The sequence below is a fragment of the Stegodyphus dumicola genome, chromosome X1 (genome assembly GCF_044657685.1).
Source record: "Stegodyphus dumicola isolate Sdum_Otavi_A_Nest chromosome X1, ASM4465768v1".
In the NCBI taxonomy this organism is placed as follows: domain Eukaryota; kingdom Metazoa; phylum Arthropoda; class Arachnida; order Araneae; family Eresidae; genus Stegodyphus; species Stegodyphus dumicola.
In genome coordinates this window covers 40,580,536-40,605,358 of record NC_140780.1, presented here as the reverse complement: position 1 = coordinate 40,605,358, position 24,823 = coordinate 40,580,536, and the positions used below count along the sequence as shown (strand labels likewise).

The following is a 24,823-nucleotide window of genomic DNA, read 5'->3' as shown; positions in this document are numbered from 1 at the left end:
AATGAAAAAAAAAAAGGGAGAGAATGGCAGATTGACTACAAAGTATCCATTGATATCATCATTAAAGATTTTTGGCATCGAAGCATCTTCTTTAACTCATTTTGGTGAATTTCACAACTGAAATTGAATTTTCGTTTCGGCTAAGTTACGTTTGCAAGTTATGTCATACATAACTTTCAGCACTAATTAATTTTGCGTTGTCTTCCCCCCTTTTCACCTTTCAGTTTTGTTTTTAATAGATGTCTACGTTGTTACTTTACAATTTGCATTAATATAAAAGCAGATATTGATTTCTGATTGTGCATGAATTCCCTTTCATGTTTAACGTTTCAATCTGACTCATCCGCTTTCCAGGTGCATATCACGTGTTACAGCTATAAATCTTTCTCCCATCTTAACCGTTATTTCGTAATTATGCGCATGCCCACTTTCAGCTGCGGAAGTTATGCCGAAAAATAAAAATAGCGGACTTTAAGGTGAAACTTCTCCCCCCCACACACACACACTCAAGGAACATGAATGCTCGTTTTTGAATATTTGGCGATAACTTGATAAACTTGGCGTATTAATGAGCGGCAGTTATTTCTGTCATAGAGAAAACGGAAACGGTGCAGTGAACACTCCGCTTATTTCTTCCACATAATAATCGAAAACGAAAGCTGCCAGTCAGTCGGTGAAGTACTTTCTAGAAAGTGTAAGTACATTTTTATTAATAAATTAATGTTATTTGAACTTTAGGATTTTTTTCCTAATTTGTTTATTTTCAGCTTAACACAAATTTCTTATTTGCTATAAAAATAAAGGGTTCTTAATGTACCATCAACCGATGTCTTTAAAATTTGCAAAACCTGCAAAGAAGCATTCAGGCATACTGTTAATTGAGGTTAGGAAATTTATCAAGTACACCATTTGATAGCAAACATATAAGTACTAGTTAAACTAGATGGCAAAGCCTGGTCATACCTTAAAGCGAATGCATGGTAGAGGAGACCTAGTAATAATTACAAATTGTAATTAATAACAGCAGTTATAGACACAAAACTGATAATATTGTATGGTGTATATGATTTATAAGTGTACTATCTTATAAGAAGGCAAATACAAAGTAATGTAATTAACTTAGTATAAATGTAATTATGTAATTTAATGGTGAGTCTCTATTTATTCCTCACCCCTACCGATTTTCAGCATAAAAGTTTTTATTAAGTTTCATTTGATCAGAATTCTCTTAATATACTTGTACGCATCTGTATACTTTCGTATGAAGATTCAACCAACGCTTAACCAGTTATATAATTAACAATATAACATTAATATGGAACATTACGAAGTCTAACCATATAACAGCATGTACGTTAATTGTCTTTACCACTAAATTACTCGAGAGGACTTTCAGTTTTCCTGCCAGTTAAATATGTAACTATTAATGAAATTATTTATAAATATATCTGAGAATGGAAGGGTTTATATTCAGCGAGTCTCGTGAATGTTTAAATGGTCCGTGAAGAAATCTAAATAGTCATTATATAAAATGTGACTTATTCAAATGTACACCTACAGTTAATTAACTGAAATTAACTGTAAACCTACAATTAAATCTAAATTATTACATTGCAAATATTAATTACTACAATTAAATATTATTATTAACCTATTTAACTGTAAACATAATTTAAAATACTTTTGACAGGGATATGTTTAATCCATTTAATCAAGATTCATTCATGTGTGAACAGAGTCTTTATTAAAAATGATGGGTGTATATGAGATTATATAAATATATATGAAATATATACTTAGGACAATTGTAAAGCAGCATGTTTAAAATGTGCATAGTTGAATAAAATTTAGAAAGATATGAAAAAAAATATTTCCTTATATATTATAATAAAATAGCTTCAAGTCTTAAAGAATACTAATAAATATTTTTTCTCTCCCCTCCCGTACCTCACACTAATAACATATATGGTACCCACAATTTAATACCAACATTTCACTACTAAAACAAGTGCTGTAATTTGAAATAAACCAAAGGGAGCATTAATTATAATGTGAATATGGTTTTTGAAGATACTTTTGAAAGGCAAAAAAAAAAAAAAAATCATCTCTAAATATAGTAATAAATATATATAAATATAATACAGATGTAATATAATATAAAAGATATAATACTCTGTAATAAAATATAATAATAAATATAATGTAAATGTAGTATAATATAAAAGATAAAATGCTCTGTAATAAAATACGTTATTTTAACGTTAATAATAGATACATAAACTTTGATTTTTAATTTTTGTTATCATTGATGAAATCAGATTACCTAAAAATTTCTTTGAAATGTAATTAGAGGAAACTTGTTAAAACATCTCAGTTTTTTCTGAGCACAGGAACAGTGAGAGCGTTTAATTGTAATTCCATTCAGGAATGAAGTGTTATTTAAGAAAGAAATACTTCACTTTATTAGTGCTCTGAAATGTTGCAGAAAAAGAAAATACATACATTTATACTAAATACTAGTACTTACTACGTAATTAAGCATATTTGCTTCCGAACTGTAAGAGTAGTGGAACAGAGTAAATGGAAAATTCCTCACGATTTTTCCCCACACCGAAGATCATCGGATATTACCAGATAAAAGAAAGAGCATTTTATTATTACCCGTAAACTTGAGCGTCCGATAAAAATTGTACTTTGAGGGCATCCTTCCGACTGTCATGCTCAAGAAATTCATAAAGAGCTTTTAAATAAAGGCTCCAAAATTAGAAAGGCTGCACAAATGCATAGCATTTAAACAAGGGTGCATACGCCCTTGTTTCAACTTCAGTTTTAAAATATTCCTGGGGTTGAAGAGATTTATGATTTAACTAATTTTATGAATTTTTATGTATCTGCTACAGCTTATAAGGTGGTGGCGTGCAGTGTCACATCTACCAACACTTAACCATTCTTCCGAAATTTGCAGGCTTAAGCCTAGGTGCGTCAAATACATGTCTTAATTTCTAAAATTAGAAGTACGCTAAACTGCGAAAACCATTATGGTAGATTCGTTAAACTTTCTGAATTGATTGATACAGATTTTCATTTAAATAAAATTCATAATGAAAGTAATTCTTGTTAGATGTAAGTATATTATATGTGATTAAGCATATTGTAAGCAAATCTGCAAATATAACACCTGGTGTAGCTTTTGCTAGCATAGTTCAGATTAAGCCTGTAAGTTAATGATAATCAGACTAGTGATTTGGGCCTAAATGCCTTTGCTGATTTTGCTAAATTTTTACAAGCATTAACTTGTTCAGAGATTATGCGCTGAGCAGTATTTTTAAGAAAATTTCTGTTAAAATGCTCGAATTATCGGCTACTGATAATTCCATACGTAAGTTAGTTATATTACTTTTAATATTTGAAGATATTTTCAGCTCAGTTAGTTGGATGTAAATGTTATGAAAATAATGTGTAGTTATAACTGTAGACTAGATTGCAATATATTCAGTTACCCCGCCATTTATATTTAAGTTTTGTGCATTCTAATGCATCGTTTATAGGACATTGGCTTACTCAATTTCATATTTTTGTGTTTTTGTATTTTCATATATTTTTATGCTTCGTACCTTTGCATTTTTTCGTGTATTTTACCAGCTGTATATCCACTGTTTTTCTTTTTATTGAGTGTATATTACTTGCGAAATTACAAAAAGTTGGTTACTTTTTGTAATCCGTGTTTCCAGACATTAGTCACCGGCCCGGCATCTCTGTAATGCCTACGATCGAATTGGAATCTGTGACCTCTGTTATGCTTAATTCTCTTTGATCAAATTTGTAGCTTACTTTTATAATAATTTTAATTTTATGAAGCTTCATCAAGCCTTATTAAATTTATAATTGTTCAGAAATCATATCTAAGTTCTCTAGCTGAATGATTAGGAAAGTAAACTTTATTCCATTAGGCGTAGCCCAGGTAGGAATTCTAGTGTATGTCATCTACAGGTAGTTTTGAGTTACTGAGTCTGCGCAGATACACGACGTGAAATGCAGACTTGACCTGTGCTTTTCCCCCTGATGGTTCAGCAGCTCATGCGCAAGGGGTTACTTTAAATGTGTCATATTTGGCGCTTTATCACAAAACAAATATATTTAAATTATTTAGGAAAATGAGTAAGACAGTGAGAGATCCTTACTGAGGCACTTTCTGTCTGTTGTGTCCGCATTTAGTACTTGTGTATTTTCTATAACGTTTTTTAGAGTAATGTTGCTTATTCCCATCTTTAGAGCCTTTAATCCAAAAAAGCGTTTCAAAATTTCAGGATATTTATGTCATGAGACATAACATTTCCCTTCTAAAAGAAAAATAATATAGAAAATTAACTGTCTCTTGAAGATGCTCGATATTAATTTACCGTTTTTTCCTCATAATGTGGGGATATGGGATCAGAATTAAATTCGTGTAAGGATAAATTGAATAATAATAATAAAATCATATTCCTGAAAGACAAAATTACATATGTATTTAGTAGTAAACTTGAAAAATGCAGACCTGATCTGTGCAGGTGTACTAAAATTTGTTTACCTGATCTGTGCAGGTTTACTAAAATTTGTTTGGTTTACTAAAATTTTGATTAAAATTTTTTTAATCAAACTTTTAGTAAACCAAATATAAAAATACATCCAGGAAGTAAATATATATGATTTGGACGTGTAGTTTGTAAATCAAAGCAAATTATATACATTTTGTATATATACATTTCTGAATACGGCCACTATAACAGAAGAGTACCCTCGTGATTTCTTTAAATACTGAAATGTAGAATTCAGATTTAATATTAACTTTTCCCAATAAGCTGAACTTTACATTATTTGAATTTTTTAAACATTCCCTTTAGTTTCAGTTCATTAAAATTAAGTTGTAGTTTTTTTTACAGTTAAGCTTTTGATTGCGGCTAATTTTTCTGTTTACTCAGAGCTTTCTTTTCTACAAACTAATATAGGGCCTGCCAGTAGCCACTCACTCAGATTTCCATATTTCGCAAGATTTTCACTCTATATATTGCCAGACGTGCCATTTACGTATGGTTTTGCTTAACATCTGAAAGTACCAAGAATGAAGTCTGTAAAGCACTTTTTTAAAAATTTAAAGTTTAAATTAGGGATTCCCAGCCTTTTTCTTCATTGAACATTTTATAGTTTTCTCTATAATATACAGCAGGGATCAGCAACCTTGTAGCTGTGGTGTGACAAACCGCTGTACCAACATGATTCAGGATGCCACACAGTAGAAAATATTTCAAACAATTCAATTTCTGTGACAATGCATGCAGAGTTAGGTAACAAGAATACAGATTTAGAGTTTTACTATATATTAATTATTCATCATTTAAACATATTTATTAACATGAGATATAACTATTCCTTCAACATAAATAAAAAATTAAATTGTACATATATTATGTATTACGTATTTTTTAAAAATATTTATTAAAAATAAACGACATTAAATATAAGTGTTTCTTCAGTATAATTAAACAAAAACTTAATATTTTAATGCGAACCTTAACCGCTCTAAATATCGCAATATCAAGGCTATAATTTGTGACTTTCAATTTGACGCATGATTTTGAATATTTAGTTGTTAAACAATTTCTTTGTGGACTCAAAATATTTTTCATATGAGAAAAGATTTGTTCACATAGATATATGAAACCAAAAGTGTAAAGCAGAGCGCATGCAGTTTTCTTAATATAATTAAATCACTCCGGTACTGATATACAGCAATTTAAAAAAAAGCTGTTGATTTATCGTTCGAGTTATCTCCCATATTTTTTTGTAATTCCATAAATTTTGTTTTCCATAATTCTGAGGCTGTTATTCAATAACTTCCATTTCAAAATTATCAACTTCCATCCACTCAAAAATTGACAAATCAGATGAGATTATTAATGTGTCTATTAAATCTGGTTTGATTAGGAAGGAAAATATAGGCATATAAGCTTCAAAGTGTGCCTCTTTTGGAAAATTCCTTCCTCATTGCTTCTACGTAAGTCTGAAGTTAATGTTTGCCTAAGGTCGAGGTATTTTCAAGAGCATTTGGGGGGCATTTCAAGAGCATTTGCGACGCATTTGGGAAGTATTTATAGGTACTGGTATTAATATCATGGGAAAATATATTTAATTTTGCAACAAAGCCATTCCAATATTCAAAAATTTCAGACACTGTTTAGCTCTTTCCTTGCAATTTTTAGTTCATTGACATGTTTAGTTATATCAGTCAGAAACATCAGTTTACATAACCATTCTGTATCGTTCAATTCGGAGAAATGTTGATTCTTCTTCATTAAGAAAAACTTTAATGTGTTCCATGCATGACACAAACTTATTCAAGACATCACCTCAACTAAACCAATGGACATGGCTATATAAGAGGAGATATATATTCCACATATTCGCTTTCCATTTCTTCTAAAAGAGATTTAAATTGCCTGTGTACCAATGAAGAGTAAGACACTATGAAATTATCTATTTTAACAAGAGTATTCATTTCAGAAATTGTGACGAAATTTTGGTAACTAAACATTCCTCACGGCACAGATAGGAGAGACAGGGCAATTTATCTTTGCCTGATAACTTTGTAGAGTGGTGTAGGGTGCTAGTGAAAATTTTCCTTGCGCCATATGTTGCCGACGCCTGATATGTAGCATATAACATAATAATAATACAAATAATTGCGTACACATAAATTAAAAATTACATCTAGACTAATATGAATGAAAGTTTGAAAAATGGTTTGTTAGGCTCCTATTTGTATTCTTATTATTTTTTAATTCACAGATATAAACAAGATGCAAAATAAACTTGCAAAAAGATGCAAAAATATAAACACATGCAAAATTACGGAATCTAATTACCTCAAAGTTCGATTTTAATTAATATAATGGCTGTGCTTGATACATTGAAATGATATTTTTTTTTTAATATATGGCATAAAATTGCTTAACTTAATTGTTAAATCAGCTCATTCAGAAATATTCAACTTGTTTCTCGTTCTCCGTAGTAAGTTATTGACCTGACCAAAGTTTCTTTTCAGTGGGTAAGAAGAGGGGAAAAGTCAATGATGTTGGTTCGGTAACAAATTTGAGATATTTCTCTCGGATGTCTTTTAAATTCCCAAACTCAGTGTACTCTCATGTGTTTTGAATATGACTTGATTTATTTGTATGATAAAGTTTTATATCAATAAACAATTAATTATCTATTTTATTAATACATTTTTGTAGTCAATGAAGATTTTGATTGTGCTAATCAATTGTCTCCGCATATTCGGATATCGACTCTTTGATCATCATACATCCCCTTTAAAATTTCATCAACCTCACATAGAAAATCCCTGGTTTAAATTCTAACTAATAAATATTATTTTAAAACATATAGAGACATTAGGTTATTTCGGAGGAGGAGACATGAAAAATGAGCAATGCCCTCGCCGGGACTCGAACCACGGACCTCTCGAATATGCGCCCAGTGTACTGACCACTACACCACGAAGGCATGCTAAAAAAGTCGCGAGAATTACAATTTCTTTGCTTATTTTAAATTGCTAAAGGTTTTGCACAATCTCACTATAAACTATTTTTTACAATAACCTGTCAGTAATTATTTTTTTGTAAGATCAGCCTGGATTGGACTATCGTAAAGCACTTAAGGTTCCTATGAGAATAGAAGCTTTTGTGGATGACTTTGTAAGCGGAAGTTTAAAAGAATTAAAATGAGCCAGCCCATTATTTACCAGAAATATAATTAATGCTGAACTAACGATGTTTCAAAACTTAAGCCATTCCAGTATATAATTTTACTTTAGGAAATATCTCTAACGATGAAAGTAAAACTTAAAATAATTGCTCAAGCTATTACACTTATCTCATTATAAAATATGAAAAATATATAATGAATTTAATGATTTATTGATTGGATGTCAGAAAGAGAAAATCAAAGAATGAAACCAGGCTGCAATGCAATTTTAAATATATCCATAGAATGCACTTTTTCTGTGGGATATCCATCATTGCTCTGAAGCAATATCAGCATTACATGGCACACTTAGATAAGGATTGAGTTCAATTCAGGCAACTCCTAGAATTCGAATTTGTGTCTTTTGGATTGATTTTCATTCCTGAATTCTGTCTGATTCTTTATCTTGTAATTACTGAATCACCTCTGGCATTAAATTCACAGGCCTGCAGATTTTCTTCCATTGAATTTTCTTTGAATCTTCAGTCTTACCTTCAGTTCAAGTAGGGGCAGACACGTGTTGCAGTTACAGGATTTCTTCAGTTAACAAATGATATCAGATATTATTTTATTTCATAGGCTGCTTTAGAAAGCTAAACGTTATTATTTATTTCTTTTGTTGAAATGTGTTAGATAGAGATTTGAAAGAAATTTGAATAAGTTAACAGATCTAGTTTGTGGCAATGTATGTTGCATCAATTTTCTTATGTATTATTTTTACTTCTTTGTGTGAAGTAAAGAAAGTATTGTAATTACAAAAAATTTTAGGGTATTATATTTCAGCAGAATTGTCCCTTTCCCCCCCCCCAAAATAGTAGGGAATTTTTCATGACGTCTGTACATACATACGTATCTCGCATAACTAAAAGTTTATTAGCCATAGGACATTAAAATTCTCAGTGAAGTGCATGTCTTTCAATTCAGTGATAATATTATGAATATTCTTATATTTATCTTATTACACGATACGTGTCCAAGCAGTACTCCGACTCAGCTCAGATGTATTGTAATATTTCCTAGCTGGTTGTAATTACAGCAGTTGTAACTGACAGTAGGGCATATAAACATTACCTTCTACATAAACCCCAAAGGAAAAAAATCACCGGCTATAAAGCTGGGAGATCTCAGTGGCCATCTAAATGATGCTAAGTCATCTTCTACATGTCGACCAATCGAATAATAGTATAATAATCCGTCATTTAGGTAGCAGGCTATCTCACTGTGTCAATAAGATGCCAACCAGATGGGATAGTGAATAGTGATGCTGACTGCTGTACCAAAGGATCCGGTTTTGAATCCTGGAAAAGGCATGAATGTTTGTAATCATTCTGAGTGCTCAAAATACACGATGAACTGAAGTCTTTCTGAGAGGTTGGTGCTGGAGACCCTCGAACCGCAGCCTGGGATGCCTTCCCTCGGAACTCCATTCGAGACGGAAACTTGCTGTTAGCAAGGCCAAGTGATACTTAATATGCCTAATTCTATGCGTAGATGCCAGCTTTACCTCAACTTGTAGCTGTGTCAATAAGATGCCGCCCAGACAGGTTAATAGGTTAGTTAGCTGACTGCTATTACCAAAGGGCCTAGGTTTGAATCCTGAAGAAGGCATGGATGATTGTAAGCATACAGTGCTTGTGTGTGGTAAGGGGACACTCAACACTCACAGCAAGCCTAAATCCTCTCAAAAATTTGATAGTAGGCGATGAGGAGCAGGAGAACTTCGGAATTCCATTCAGGGTGAAGCTCAGCATTTAACAAGACCCCACCATACCTAATATGCCTACTTGGATGCAAAGCTGTCTGTCTTGCTTCAACTGTATTAATAAGGTACAGCATTACCTTACTCGAATATGAATTTTCAATTCTCTTTTATTTGGGGAAACAGCCATAGTTATGATAAATAGAAAAACAAAAATTTTCACCTCAAATTGCTGTGAGAAGCCATCAAAATAAATTATTAGTCTAGGCAGTTGATTTAATAAGATTAAGAATGATTCTTAAAAACACTGTATAAATTTTTTATTAATGCTACACATTAAGCTTTTTTGATAAGAGTTATGCGCACATGGTAGTAATAAAGAAATCAAGACCAGTATCTCATGTATATTTCATACATTCAGTTTTTTAGTGCATCTAAGGTACTTGTAGAATTAAATTACTATTATTTGTCTAAAGGCCAGTTTACACTTATCCGCGGGACCCGCGCCGAGCTTTTCGCTACGACTACTTTGACAATGTAAACGCTCACTTCGTCCGAATAGAAACGTAGAGGAGATGTGTCAGCGAGTCTGTTTCTACTCTGAGCCATTTAAAAATCTATCCGAGCAGTAACTTCGAGCAGTGTTGGCAGAGACGTCGTGTCCAATGTTTTCGGCATATCGAAAATGCCGAGTTGGAGCGATAATCTAACTATGGCATTTTTTAATACATATGCATCTTGTGAAATATTATGGGATCCTTCACTACCTGAATATTACGACCATTGTTTACGAATACATAAATATAACGTGGATATAACTACTGATCAAAATGAATTTAGGTTTCTGATATTGTAGAAAAAACAGAGGAAAATTAAAAATTTTAGGTGTCGGATTCAAAATATTTATTTTAAACATATTTATTTCTGAATGTTCTGTAATAAAAAACAATTAAATTATATGTTATTCAAATACCTAATAAAATACAGTTTTCAATTAAAAAATAAGTGAAAGGGCAAATATTTATTTTATTTTATTGATATAAATTTCGAAAAACAAGTTTCTACTCATGGCCAATTATATCTAATAAAATATAATCCAAAATTTTGAAATTTTGTTTTATACACTTTTCCTTTTTATTTGAACCACAAATAAGATTTTATTTACAAACGATCAGTCGGAAGTATTAAAGTAAAAATCGCCGACAGAAGGTGTATGAGGCTATTATCAACATGTTAAAATTTGAGGGTATTGGAGAGTTCAAGCAAAAGATTAATAATTTTCGCTCAACCTTAAGCACAGGAAATGGCCTCAAGCACTTCTGGAATAAATATGCTGATTGTGCATTTTGCTTGAAATAAATATTGCACAGAACTGTAGGAGTCACTCGTCCCCAGAAACCAAAGCGCTATCTGCGTTTTTATTTTACTGGCAGAGCATCTCTGGAATACCGGCCCAGCGTGCTGAACCACTACACCACGAAGGCACACTAGGGAAGTGGGAGAAATACCTTATATACTCCGGCGAAGGCGTTTGTGCATTTTCCTCGAAATACCGGCCCAGCGTGCTGAACCACTACACCACGAAGGCACGCTAGGGAAGTGGGAGAAATACCTTATAAGATGATAATATATACAATAATATAATTAGACACTAATTGTCATAATGAATGAAAACTGGCAGAGCATTCTGAAGTGTACAGACTTATTCTTTTATCAACCACGGGTTGAAAATAATTATCAACATCGATAAAAAGAAATTGAAAGAAAATGCATAAATTTACTATAAATCAGAAGCATATAACAGTTTTTAAATCTTGAATGAAATGAGGAAGTTTATTTATCAAGACTTTATTTATGATTAATGAAGTTTATTTATGATTTACACGTAAACGCAGTGCTATTTTCAATGAAATGCTTTCAGATAATCTTGAAATATCACTGGAAGATTTCCCAGATAGTCTGTTTCCAAATTCCAACATGGAATTTTTAATAATTTCATTCAGATGAAATAGTAGCCGATTCATTATAATTTCTAGCTTTGTGAATAGAAAAATACAGTTTACGTGCACGTAATTTCTGACGAGAATCACCTTTCACATCACACGTTATTTTTTTTTTTTTTTTTTTTTTGGACACATGAAACGAAACTGGCGAGAAAATGAGACTCCTTTGGCGCAATTTATGGCGAAATATGATACAAGGGGAAAGCAATGATCAAGTCTGCGTTTAATGTGACCGTATGCAGAATCACTCACTCCTGTTCCGTACGTTCGGTTGGGCGGAGGCTATTCATTCGATTTCCTGTCAGTTAGGAAGTAAGTAGCCTTGTCCTTTCTTATCGCGTTAGAGCTTTTCCTTGTTCTTATTGTTTCCGTTTTTTGGGGATTTTAATGTGTCCTGTACATAATTTCTATTGATATTTCTTTCACCCAAACCATAATCGAGTGCTTAAACTAATTGCTATAATTAGTAGCTTTCCTCTAAAATGCGATGTTATATATAAGTTGAAAATCATAATTAAAGATATTTAAAGAATAGTATTTATATTAAGATATCTTAATATATTATAGTTTCATCCCTATGCAAAGATATTTTCTTCCTATCCGAACAAGTAAAATTATTGAACAAAAAATCCTGGAGCAGGTAGACGAACTCATTTTTTTATTCAGTTGTCCGGTTCTTATTTTTTTTTTTTTTTTTTAACGAAGATGCAAAGGATTTTTATAATACTCATTATCATTATTACTTTGTATATTTTCCATTTATAGAAGTAATTGAAAAGCAAATTAATTAGAATGTAGCTATTCCAGCATGTAATTTGAATAATTACACTTTATTAAACTATATTATTCTCATAACCGAACTTAAATCATAGGTAGAATACTTCTCGTTTCTGCATCTCCAGCGAAGAATTTTGTTATTAATTTAACATTTTATGGAAAATATGCAGTTTTAGTTCTATTCAACCATTTTTTTGGAGTAATTTGTAAAGATATTTTTAATGCTGTAATATCAACTTTAAAAGAATGCAATGAAACTGAAATTTCAAATGAAATTATCTGGTCTGGAAGGGTGTCCGCCGAAAGCGTTGCGGAGAAAATAACGTAAGGCAAAAATAGCGTCGTGCAAACAATGTGGGAGAAAAAGTCAGCAAGGAGAAAATATCGCAGCTCTACATCGCTGTATAAAATATCGTTGTAAAAAAAAAGTGGTTCAAAAACATCGCAGTTTTAAAACATCGTAGTAAAAAATATGTAAAAAGTAAAGCATCTGCATAACATCTCATGTCGATAACGTCGCAGACATGTGATTTTCAGGCTTTAAAAGTTGTAAATATATATTCGCATTATGATTTTTGAACTCTAGAAGGAGCAAGGCATATTTTATCTATATATTTTATACTTATGTGTGCATATACACACACCATTCATTTATTCAAACATACGGAATACTGAATTTATTATATTTTACTGTAATAAGCATTTAGAGAAAACATCTATTATCGTTACAAATATCCTTTAGTATTTCACCTGTATCAATATATTCCTTTAGTATAATCCAGTATATATCATTCACACCATTCATATATATGCAAGTAAAGCATTACAGTTTCGACTTTTAATTTAGCTAATTTTACATCAGAATGGCTTTAACTTGGAAGATGTACTGTGAACCTTTCAACAGCATTCAATTAAGTTTCTTTGCAAAAACGAAGATTGTTCTATTGCAGATTACTTTTGTTTCAAGAAGAGAAACTTATGTCCGATATTATTGAAAAATCTTTCAAATTATCACCAATCTGAATTTGATTAATTTAAAAGTTTAAATTGATATGTTTCTATTTACGTTAAATTACATGTATATCCTTTACATCAAATAAGGGAAAGGGACCTGAAAATTACTTAAATTCTGTAAAATAGCTGAAAGAAAAATCAATATGCCTTGTTTGTTTGTTTTAATGTCAGTTAATAAAATATGTTTCATAACTTTCTTTTATGTTCAGCAATCTTAATTGAAATAGATAAACAACACCGCTTTAGAATGCACCTATTTGAGTAAATGTGTTGCAGGTTCATATGGTTACTTTACTGCAGTAAAAGACTTTTGCGTAATGAAATTGTAACATTATTTAAAATACAGGTTATATAGCAAATAAGTAAAAGCGTATTTTTATTAGTACTTAACATACAAGTTTATTAGTTAACATGTGGTTAAAAATATTTTAAAACTGTCCTCCTATTATTTTCATCCGATTTAATTATTACCCACAGCGAAAGTATCTAGATCCCCGCAAAAACCCTATTATTAGATACAAATTCCATTTCGAAAGGCTGCGAGTTTGTAATCGAGAACAATGACTAATTCCTAAACGCAGAAGCATATTAATCTGACCTTCAAACTAGACGTTGCTGCCACGGATTAAAAACTGCACGAAGAGAATTATTTATTACCTGCAATTATTACTCAACCCTTCTGTGCTTTCCGCGCTTTGGTTTCTCTTCAGCCATGATTGGTCCAACGGTTGTAGGAGGAACAAGAAAATAGGCGTCGTCTGCTCAGTGTTGCTAGATTGTGCCATTTTTCGCTACTCTGCGACTTTTGACAAACATGTGCTACTAAAGTTTAGTATTTGCGATTTTGCGACTTCAATCATTCCCTTATGTTACTTTTTGCGACTTCAAAGATGTTTTTAATATATCCTAAAATGTTTTGTAAAACACAGAATTATGTACCTTAATACTAATATTCATGATTTTAGTGCTGTGCAAATTTTGTTTTCAAAGACAGTGCCCACGCCTCAGTTCTATGATGATAACGAATTGAACAAAAGAACTTGCAGCTTGTGTGCCATATATTGGGTACCCAAAAAGAGAAAGAAATAAAATTCATCCTTCTGATGTAAGAACTAAGGAATAGAAATGACTTAAAAATCAAAGCAACTGCATTTTTCTAAGTAACAACAAAAATAAATTTAGCAGTTCAAGAACAAACAAGACTTTTTTAATAACCAGAATCTGAAATAAGTCCGCCATCCAGAACGGAAAACTCACTGAGAAGCCTTCCTCAATTGAAATGTTCACGATTAAGCCCCCCCCCAAAAAAAATCGATTAAAAAAATTAACTGCCAACTGAAAAAATTTATTACAAAAGCGGTAACAATCTAAACGTAAGGAATATCGTACAAATTAATTTAAAAACATAAATCTGAATTAAATGAGAATTAATTACAATATTTTTCTTGGCATTCCAGATATTTTACTGCTTATATGACGGTTATTTCCTAGGTACCCTTAACAGAGCTTAGTCTCAAATTTAACGATTGATTCAGAAGGCCTTAATTTCGGAGGCAATTTTTTAATTTTTAAGATATATTTTAAGCCTTTTAATTTTCGATATACTTAGAATTTTACCTTATTTCTTAAATATTCTGTTCATAGTACCACATTTACGTTAGGTAATCTTAATTGCATTACTCATTTTTATTACTAAATTCATTTTACCCAGAATTTTTTTCGTACTTGTTAGCCAATACGTTTATCTTATTTGTTATATTTTACGATTATAATTACTAAACACGCATTTTCATTTATTATATTATTCAATGTTTAGATGTAAATTTTTAACTTTTTTTCTTACTTTTTAACGTCTGTGATATTCGACATATTCTGTATTTTAAGTCATTTCATATATTTCATGATCATATACATGACCTTTACCTAATTTCAGATTTAAAATTTTTAATTTGTTTTATACATTTTACTCGTCATTATGCTTAATGTACTCTAATTTTTAACTAATTTATTATATTTTTACATCATATACATGAATTTTATTTGATTTCTTTCATACATTTTAACCTTCATAATTTCCCATACAGTCTTAATTTTAACACAATTCCTATATTTTCAGATAATATATCTGACTTTTATTTAATTTTAGATGTAAATTTTAACTTCTTTTATATTTTTTAACTTTTTTAGTTTCCAACATACTATGAATTTTAACTAATTGTCTATATTTTCACACTATATACGTGACTTTAATTTCTAGCTACTTTCATACGTTTTAACCTTCGTAACCTCAAACATACTTTTAATTTTAGCTTAATTCCTATATTTTCTGACCATATATATGAACTTTATTTAATTTTAGATGTAATTTTTAACTTGTTTCCAACATTTCTTTAAAGTACTCTATTTTGAACTTGTTTATTACATTTTCCTATCATATACCTCCTGACTTATTTAATTTTAGATGTAAATTTTAACTTCTTTTCTATTTTTTATCGTTTTTAGTTTCCAACATACTTTGAATTTTAACTAATTTGTTATATTTTCTCATGACTTTCATTTAATTTGTAACGACTTTCATACGTTTTAACTTTGTAATTTCCAAACAGGCTCTTAATTTTAGCTTAATTCCCCTATTTTCTTACCATATATATGGGCTTTATTTAATTTTAGATGTTATTTTTTTAACTTGTTTCTTATATTTTAAACCTTCGTAATTTTTAAAGTACTCTAATTTTGTGTTGTGTGTGTGTGTATTTAACTATGGCAAAGCACACTAGGGCTATCTGCCTAAGGGGAGGGATGCCTTCGTGGAGGACTTTCTAAGGGAAACTGGCTCGTATACACGTTACACATGGGGAAAACCACGAAAACACCCATGCAGCCAGCCCGTTCGCGGGATTCGAACCTCGGACCGAACTACCAGTGTTCAGCGACTTTACCGCTCGGCCGCTGGTGGGCCACTCTAATTTTGAACTTGTTTATTACATTTTCCTACCATATGCATGAACTTTAATTAGTTTAAGATGTAATTTTCATACTTTTCTGACACTGTTTTTCTTTCTAGTTTTCAATATACTCTAAAGTTTAACTCTTTTTTATAATTTTCGATTGTAATCACGCTTTTGATTTTACTATTTCAGATAAATTTACATGTTTAAATTTCTTAAACATAGAGATAGTTTTCAATTAAACATTTTATTTTACAACCTTTAACTGTTGTTCATATGCAATTCGTTGAATAGCCCTTACTTAGTGTATATTTTATAGTACTGTTTTAATTTGCCAATTCTACAATTTATCATTCTATACCATTCAGTACTCTTACCATGACTGATTCTACTATTTTACTTCATTATTAACTTCATTCACATTTTCAAACTTTATAATTTCCTTCATATTCTGGTATTTCCTTTTAATTCTTAATACCTTTTATATCTGACTATATGTTTTTGAGCTCTTTAATGTCCACTTTTGAATCTTGATTCTCATTAAGCTAGTTTGATAGTTTCTAAATTTCTAGAATGAAATCTCAACTATCATCCATAATTTTAGAACCACATTCATTCTTTCATGCACTCATACAAAATTCTTTCTTATTATTTTGAACGCTCAAAACCTTTTAATTCAGTATTTTGTACTAATTGAATGGATCCTACATCACGTTAAATGTCCCGACTATGCAAATTTTTACTTTATTATCTTTTTCCTACACTAAGTACGGATATTTTTGCCTTCATCAACAACTTTCATGTGAAATTGACGATTATTTACGATAAACATTTCCAGTATCGAATCAAAGATGAATGATTATCGATTTTACCCATTGATTACCATTTCATCTCTTAAAATTTTATTTTATTGATACACATTTATTTCTATTCATTTTATTTCTATAATGTTAACACATTTTTCGAACTTAGTTCAGTTTCAACTTAATTCACTAGACAATTACATATATAGACTTAAATTTATTTCTATTCATTTAACACATTTTTTTTAACTTAGTTCAGTTCCAACTTAATTCTCTAGACAATTACATATATGGACTATTTTTTTAATTTCTAATGTTCTTTCGTAAATGTCAGTTTTCATTAATTTATTTACCAATTTATTTTCCTATGAACGAAATCTTCTGAAACACTGCCATACCTTTACACAACATATATTTCTGTCTGTTTTTACGACTGCCATTTTGGATGTGAATTAGCATTTTGCAGGAATATTTTTGGCGATTCACTGACAAATATGGCTATTTTGTGAATGGTTCATGAGTTATAATTTGTTCCTATTTGTAATATAAATAATGGTGGGATACTCGAGTTTCTGAGCAAGAAGTGAAACATAAGCATTTCAAAATTATTTCATTTTTTATAATGAAAAGCTCCCAAACAACTTTCCGCTTTTAGGGATGTGAATTATTTTATTAAATGGTTCTTAACTTGGCGATTTTAAGATCGGTTTCTATAGAAAATTTTTAATTCCGAGATCTGGGAATGTTTTCACGATTTTTTAGAACATTCTCACATTGATAAATTTCATTAAAATAATGGTAATATATTGGAATTATATTTAAAAAATAACATTAAAATAAAGCATTTTTATTTTTCACTGTCATATTATAAAGTGGGCCCACCAGCGGCGGAGCGGTAAAGTCGCTGAACACTGGTAGTTCGGTCTGAGGTTCGAATCCCGCGAAAGGGCTGGCTGCATGGGCGTTTTCGTGGTTTTCCCCATGTGTAACGTGTATACGAGCCAGTTTCCCTTAGAAAGTCCTCCACGAAGGCATCCCTCCCCTTAGGCAGATAGCCCTCGAGGCTTTGCCATAATCACACACACACAAATATTATAAAGTTCCATTTTGGCCATATATTATACAATTTTTTTGAATCTGAAAATAAGCAAGGGATAATGCTATAAAGCGCAGTTTACGAAACAGTTTTTAGCAAAAGCAGAACAGCTATATAATTAATTAAAAATGTCTTTTTAACTTTTTCATGGTAAGAATTTTTTCCATTTCTCAGAATGATCAGAATTCTCAGAATATGCATCAGTTTTTTCTATAAAATTAATTTCACACTTTTTCCTCCGATTTTTTCTAAAAACATTTCTGGATTTTTGCTGTTACAGAATTGGTAATTTTTCTTTAGGATTTTAGACTTTGAAGCTTGAAACGTTTAGAAAGATTTCAAGGCAAATTTATAGACCCGCGATTCTAAAAGATTCCAGAAAAATGTGATAAAATGAAAAATGTCTCCATGGTAGTAACACGCAGTTTCTTGCATTTTGGAGAACATCTGGAAGAACAATGAAAACATAATAGTTGAATGTTTAACTTCTGATTCTAGAACATTTTTATCTTATATTTTTCTTATATTTTCTTATATTTTTCTTAGCATTTTTATCTTCTCTTTATTTTCTCTACTTTTCACTAGATACAAGCATGGAAAATATCAAAAGTACTTCTAATCTTAACATATAGACAGGCATTATAGAAAGGAATTTTTTTATTAATAAAGAAATTGAAAACTGACAATTCAAAGGATTCATCTAATATGTCTTAATGCATCATACACAGAGCTGGCGCTAGGCATTTTGCCACATGATGCAGTCTCTGTGGATCCTAAATTCTGATGCCTGGTGCCTTTCTAAATTCTGCTTTCAATGCTTGCTCTAAATTCTAAAAGTTTTGCCATTTCTAGATTTTTTGGCTAAGTGTGTCCCTAAATTCTAAAAATTATGCCACACCAGCTCTATGACCAGACCTTATCATATGTATTTCATACTTCTTCTGAATGTTCTTTAGAATGTATGGCATTTAGTCTTTTAGAATAACAGAAGTCTTTAATTAAATCTAAAAAAATTAAAGCGAAAAGGAAAAGTGTTGAAAAAAGAAACTAAATATGTAAAGAGAAAGACAATTATTCTTCAAAGATATGTACAGTTATTATTATGTAAATTACCCAGTTGTTTACAGTTTCAGCCTTTACTATAATTTCCCATTTCTATTTCCTCATCAGAATGCAAATCACTTAGACAGTTTTTAAACTGAGTTTTTTGGAGTGTAAGACGAGTGTTTCTGAACTCCACATGCTCCCTGCATTAGTTCCTGTCAGCTCTGATGATTTGTAATTATTAGTCTTTCCATTACTGATGCTGACATTTGAGTTTATTATGACAATAGAGTTACTGAACCAGATTAAATTGAAATTAAATTGTATAGTTTTTGACCACTAGTCCATATTTTTAGTTTGAATTTCACTCTTCTTATTTAATTATATCACCACAAACTGTATTTTATTTTGTTAGCATAAGAACATGCCTCTATGTTCCAAGTTCTTTTTAAATAAGAAGCTTATTTAAACCTTTATTTAAATTTATTATCTGATTTATAGTTAATTTCAGACATAGTGATAATTTGTTTCACGTCTGTCGGGGGGGGGGGTCGGACTATTTAACTTTTACCAGATCAAGTAAACCCTCATAGGTGAAGAGGTTGGCAGTTAGGAGATAAAACATGCAGAAACTAATGAAAACATTGTTTTGCATATTGAGACAAAATTTAATTGTTAGAAAACATGCGTAAGGAGAAGGAAATCGATATATATTAGCCAAAATGTCTGGGCAGGCCTTCAAATTAAAAAGACGCATAATTATTTTGTTGAGTTTTATGTCTTGTAGCTTATAATGTGTAATTATCCTAATATTGTTTAAATAATCAATGTCATAAATTGCATGCATTTTAAACTGCGAAATTTTATGAGATTGTGATATTAATAGGGTTTTTTTTATCAAATATTATTAAAAAATAAATTTAATAGTGGCCATGTAAATCCATAATGACTAAGGTAATCCATAATGACTAGGTTATCTAATGCCTAATTTAATTATAACTAAATGCATTCCCTTAAAAATTAGCTCTCTATATTACAGCAAGTTATTGCCTTAACGCGCCGAGCCCTGTGTCGGTCCCTGGGAACCGGCACTGGAATTTTCGTTTGGATGGCGTTGGTCCGCGGACCTTCAGTATTAAAGTTAAAAAATAAGTATAGTCTCACTGATATGTGATCAAATGTAGTTTTAATGAAATTTACTGAAACATTCTAAACAAAAATACGACTTAGCTTTACACATATTACAATACGAAACAACTATTTTGGTAACTTTTTTGGCTATCTTGCATCCAAATAATTTTGAATTGTCATCATAACATTTCGAGCAATACTTTCGGACTTTATGTGCGTCTCCTTCCTTTTTGTATAATTTATGAATAATTTAAGTCGGCAATATTGCACCGCTTGATCGCTCGCTGCTGGCCGAACGGAATGGACAGCAAATTCGGCGCCGGGCTCAACGTGTTAACCTTTACCGTGGTCACAAGGTAAAACACAAAAATATAAAAATTCATGTGAAACTTATTCTTTGCATCTAGTGAGACTTAATGCAAAACAACTTATCACCGCTAATGCTTTAGTGGCTTAACTTTAAAGTATATTAACTGAGTTACAACCTCTGGAACTCTACACGAAGCTACGACACTAACAACGTCAGACAGAAGTCAGCTAACTTTCAAAACTTGCTAACTGTGCCTACATCAGGCTTGTTCTAATCAGCAGGTTTCTCTATTAGGCAAGCAGGAGCGGTGACAACAGCCAGTCTTTTGTTATGAATCATGCTGATTATGATTTTAATGCTCATTTTAACCTATACTGCTTGACATAAAATCTACTTGCTATCTACTAAACCTCTAGACTGAGCAAGTATGTGACAAAACGAGACATTAAAAAAAAAAAAAAAAAAAAAAAAAAAGGCTAACTGTTAATAAAATGTAACTAAAACGTCACTTATCTTCTTTCAAATATGTCCAGTTATTATAAGTGTAAAATATTTAATGCTACTTGATAAATTTCATAAAATTAATTTTATTCTCAAACGTATTAATAATTATGTTAATTAAGTTATGTTTAATAATAATGCATCCGACTCACGTTCAGGCATAGATATAATATTTTTAATTGAATTTAATCAGTTCCCATTTGCTCATAGGTCCTTAATTTTTTTCATTAATGGTCCTTAAAAGTCCTTAAAAGCACTTAATTTCCGTATGCAGAAATGTGTACGAACCCTGTATTAAATAAATGTCTCGTAATTTGTATTTGGATTCAAATAATGCGACTGTGTGTGTGTGACTGTGTTTTGCTTTCCAGAAACCTCTAGAAATTAAAAAGCTTATAAAAGCCGAAGAAAAACATCTCAGTTCAGTTCTTTACTTAAGTTATTGATTTTAGCGAATTCGCAGTGAGATCGGATTAGCTTTTTCTGCTCTTGACGTTTTAATAGTTTAAAATATAACTACCGTCTGATATTGTGATTTTGCACGAATATCTGTGAGGAAGCACTTCAACATTTTGTTTTATTTCTTGTGATAAGAATAAATTTTATTAACTTTTCATCAGACTTGTGCATTCAGTCTATTACGAACCCGTACGCACGCAAACCTTTTTGATGTCAGAAGTAAGATTTGAATGCCAATCACAAGAGGGATGGAAGAACACTTACGGCAATTCATGGCAGCCTTTGCTGCATTTAAAGAAGAGATGAAAAATTCTGTTAAATTAGAGATGAATGTTGTTCAAGAATCAGTCAAAGTAGAGATGAAAGCTGTTAAAGAAGAAATGTAGCTGGTAACAATCCGTTAAAGAAGAGATGAAAGCGGATCAAGTAAAGATGGACGTTGGTCAAGAAAAGATTGAAGCAGGTCAAGAATGAAAAGAGAAATTACCTGCATAATAGAAAACAAACTTGAGGCTATGGAGAATAGAATGGATATGGTTGAAAGTAAATTTAGACAAATTGAAGAGAAAGTTTCTTCTGTCAAGGAATAAATAGAAGAATAGAGTTTCTGCCGTAGAACAACAAATCGATTACAGTATTTCTTTTGTGAAAGAACAAATAGAAGAGAGAATTTCTGCCGTAGAACAACAAATTCATGACAGGGTTTCTGCTGCCGTCGCCAAAGAAGTTGACAACTTAAATGATGTGCATAGCGACAGCAGGAAAAAATTCTGAAGGTTTAAAATTCCTACCCTTGCCCGCTTGTCCCTCTCTGAAGCTATCCACTTATGATGGGAAGATCTCCTGGCAAGTGTATAAGACACAATTTTCTATAGTGGCGGATACGAATGGATAGGATTCCCAAGCTAATGCCTGTAATCTCGCCTCTTCTTTCAGAGCAAACGCAGCGGATATGCCTCAGACTCTTCCCGAATATCCAAAGGCTGGATTTCGAAGCTCTGCCCGGCGTGTTGGAGCTGCGCTTTGGGACGAAATGTTTGAAAGTCTACAGTAGACTCAAAATCCCGTCAACAGAAGCCCACGGAAACACTCCAGGAGCTCGCCACGTATGTTGAAAGGCTATCTCACTTCGCTTTTTCGAACTGCCCGACAGGAACAAGGGAAATCCTCTCCCTGCAGTACTTTATCCAGGGCATCCGGCATCCCGAAATCCAGAATGCTGTGCCAATGGCGGGTGTCAAGGACGTAAAAAGGGCTCTAGTGTACGCCATGAAATTCGAGGCAACCCAGCAAACAACTCGTTGAGATCACTACCCAGTCAGAGCTGTGCAAGTCCACGAGCCAGTGGAGCAATTGATGGCTCGTTTAGATGATTTATCCAGACAAGTTGACGCGTGCTACGGTGTAGAAGTGAGAAGAAACTCACTCTAAAATGTAGAAAATGTGGTGTTGAAGGCCACGTACGAAAGAACTGCAGAATACCTCTGGGCACGAAAAATAAGACAGAGTATTTAATCAGACAACTCAATGCCTTGAGACGGAATATTAGTGACAAGAAACCGACCCTAAAGTGCTGGAGCTGCGGTGCTGAAGGCCACATACGAAGGAACTGCAGAATACTCCAGAACACGGAAAAATAAGGCAGACGATATAAACAGACAATTAAATGCCTTGAGATGGAAAAGGAGTGACAAGAAACCAAAATATTGGAACTGCGGAGCTGAAGGCCGCGTACGAGGGAACTGCAGAACACCCCAGGGCACGGAAGATAAAACCATTTACAGCAAACAAATTAATACAGGAAACAAATTAATGACCATATCGCGGAGCGGAGTTTGAACGATAGTGAAAAACCCCCTTTTAAAGCGCTCAAGATTTCTGCAGTGAGTGGCAACAGTAATGGACTATCCATCAATGGGCATATCGATGGAGTTCCTTGCAATATGATCATTGACACAGGAGCTAATTTTACCATCATTCGGAAAGATTTAGCACAACAATTTAAAAAAAAATTTTTTTGGACGCCATCCTGTGTTACCCTCCAGACTGCGTCTTGTGAAAAAATCAACATAGATGGGAAGTTCAATGTGAACATCACGCGTGGAAGTGCCGCCTACTATCACATGGCGTATGTGGCAGATATTACGGATCCTTGCATTCTAGGCTTAGACTTTTAAAGGAAATGCAATTTTTCCTTGGACTTCTAAAAACAAGAAACTACTTTCATCATCAGAGGACATAACTCCCCATCATCAGAAGGGACACTCACCTGGAAACGCCGACGCCCTGTCTGAAAGACTCTGCTCAAAAAGCTGCCGAAATCATACTAGGGTTGAAGAGAAACACGAGACTACTGGCTATTCTCCATCCCAGAGGCTCGTTGGTCGTGGCCCTCGTCTTTCATGAGATCTCTTGTTTGGTTGCCCTCCGGATGTGCCTTCATCGCCTGAGGAACACATCCAAGATGTCCAAACCCGGTTTGAAATGATGCACAATTTTGCTCGAGAGCGAGTCAACTTGGCGACGGAGAAGATGAAGACCTGATAGGACACCAGAGCTACTGGACATCCATTCAACGAAGGAGACAAGGTGTGGTTGTAGAATCCGACTCGACGGAAAGGACTCAGTCCTAAACTACAGTCACCTTGGGATCTTCCATTGATCTTATAATTGCATCTACCCATTTCAATATGAATGCATACACTGCACATACTGCAAAGTGCGTCTAAACTCAATTTTGCAATGTATCTGTAAACTGTTTTTCTTTGATTATGATTTTAAAAAATGCCGTTGGTCTGTTGGGCTGTGGCTGCAGCTAGAGTTGTACATCATTTTCCGCTGTTGGAGCTAGAATCCCGTTAGGTTAATGCTTAGGTCGGGAGCTCTCACAGTGGCGTTAAAGTCGTCTTGGGATGGTCAGTACACAGTCCTAAACCCTACGGATCCCTACGTCATCGAACTCTAAGCCTAAAGTCGTTCATTACGACAGGTTATTTCCTTACTATGGCCGTAGTACGTAGTGTATATAATGTTAAATAGTATAAACCCATGGTCCTTCTTGTTTCTAAATTTGATAGTACTTGATTTGCATTTAGTATTTGATAGTATTTGATTTGTATTTAGTATTTGAAAGCATTTGATTTCTGTTTAGTATTTAATTTGTTTTATGTTACTTATTGCAATTATTGTAATATAATGTTTGTTATCGCATTGATGCTTTATTTGTAAATTTGGCTTCCTGTCCAGGGATTGTACT

The 24,823-nt window shown here is 32.3% G+C and overlaps 1 protein-coding gene across 2 annotated transcripts in view; it reads left to right on the top strand.

The window, feature by feature from the left end:
* Positions 1–548: 548 nt before the first annotated feature.
* Positions 549–24,823, top strand: part of LOC118180746 (uncharacterized) — an 87,235-nt gene continuing 62,960 nt past the window's right edge. Inside the window, exon 1 of one of the 2 annotated variants that reach the window (XM_085807796.1) lies at positions 549–694. The gene's annotated coding sequence lies outside the window, so the exon portion shown is untranslated. Of the gene's footprint in view, positions 695–11,723; positions 11,797–24,823 lie in introns of those variants that run through there. The other variant, XM_085807797.1, reaches the window with a different exon arrangement.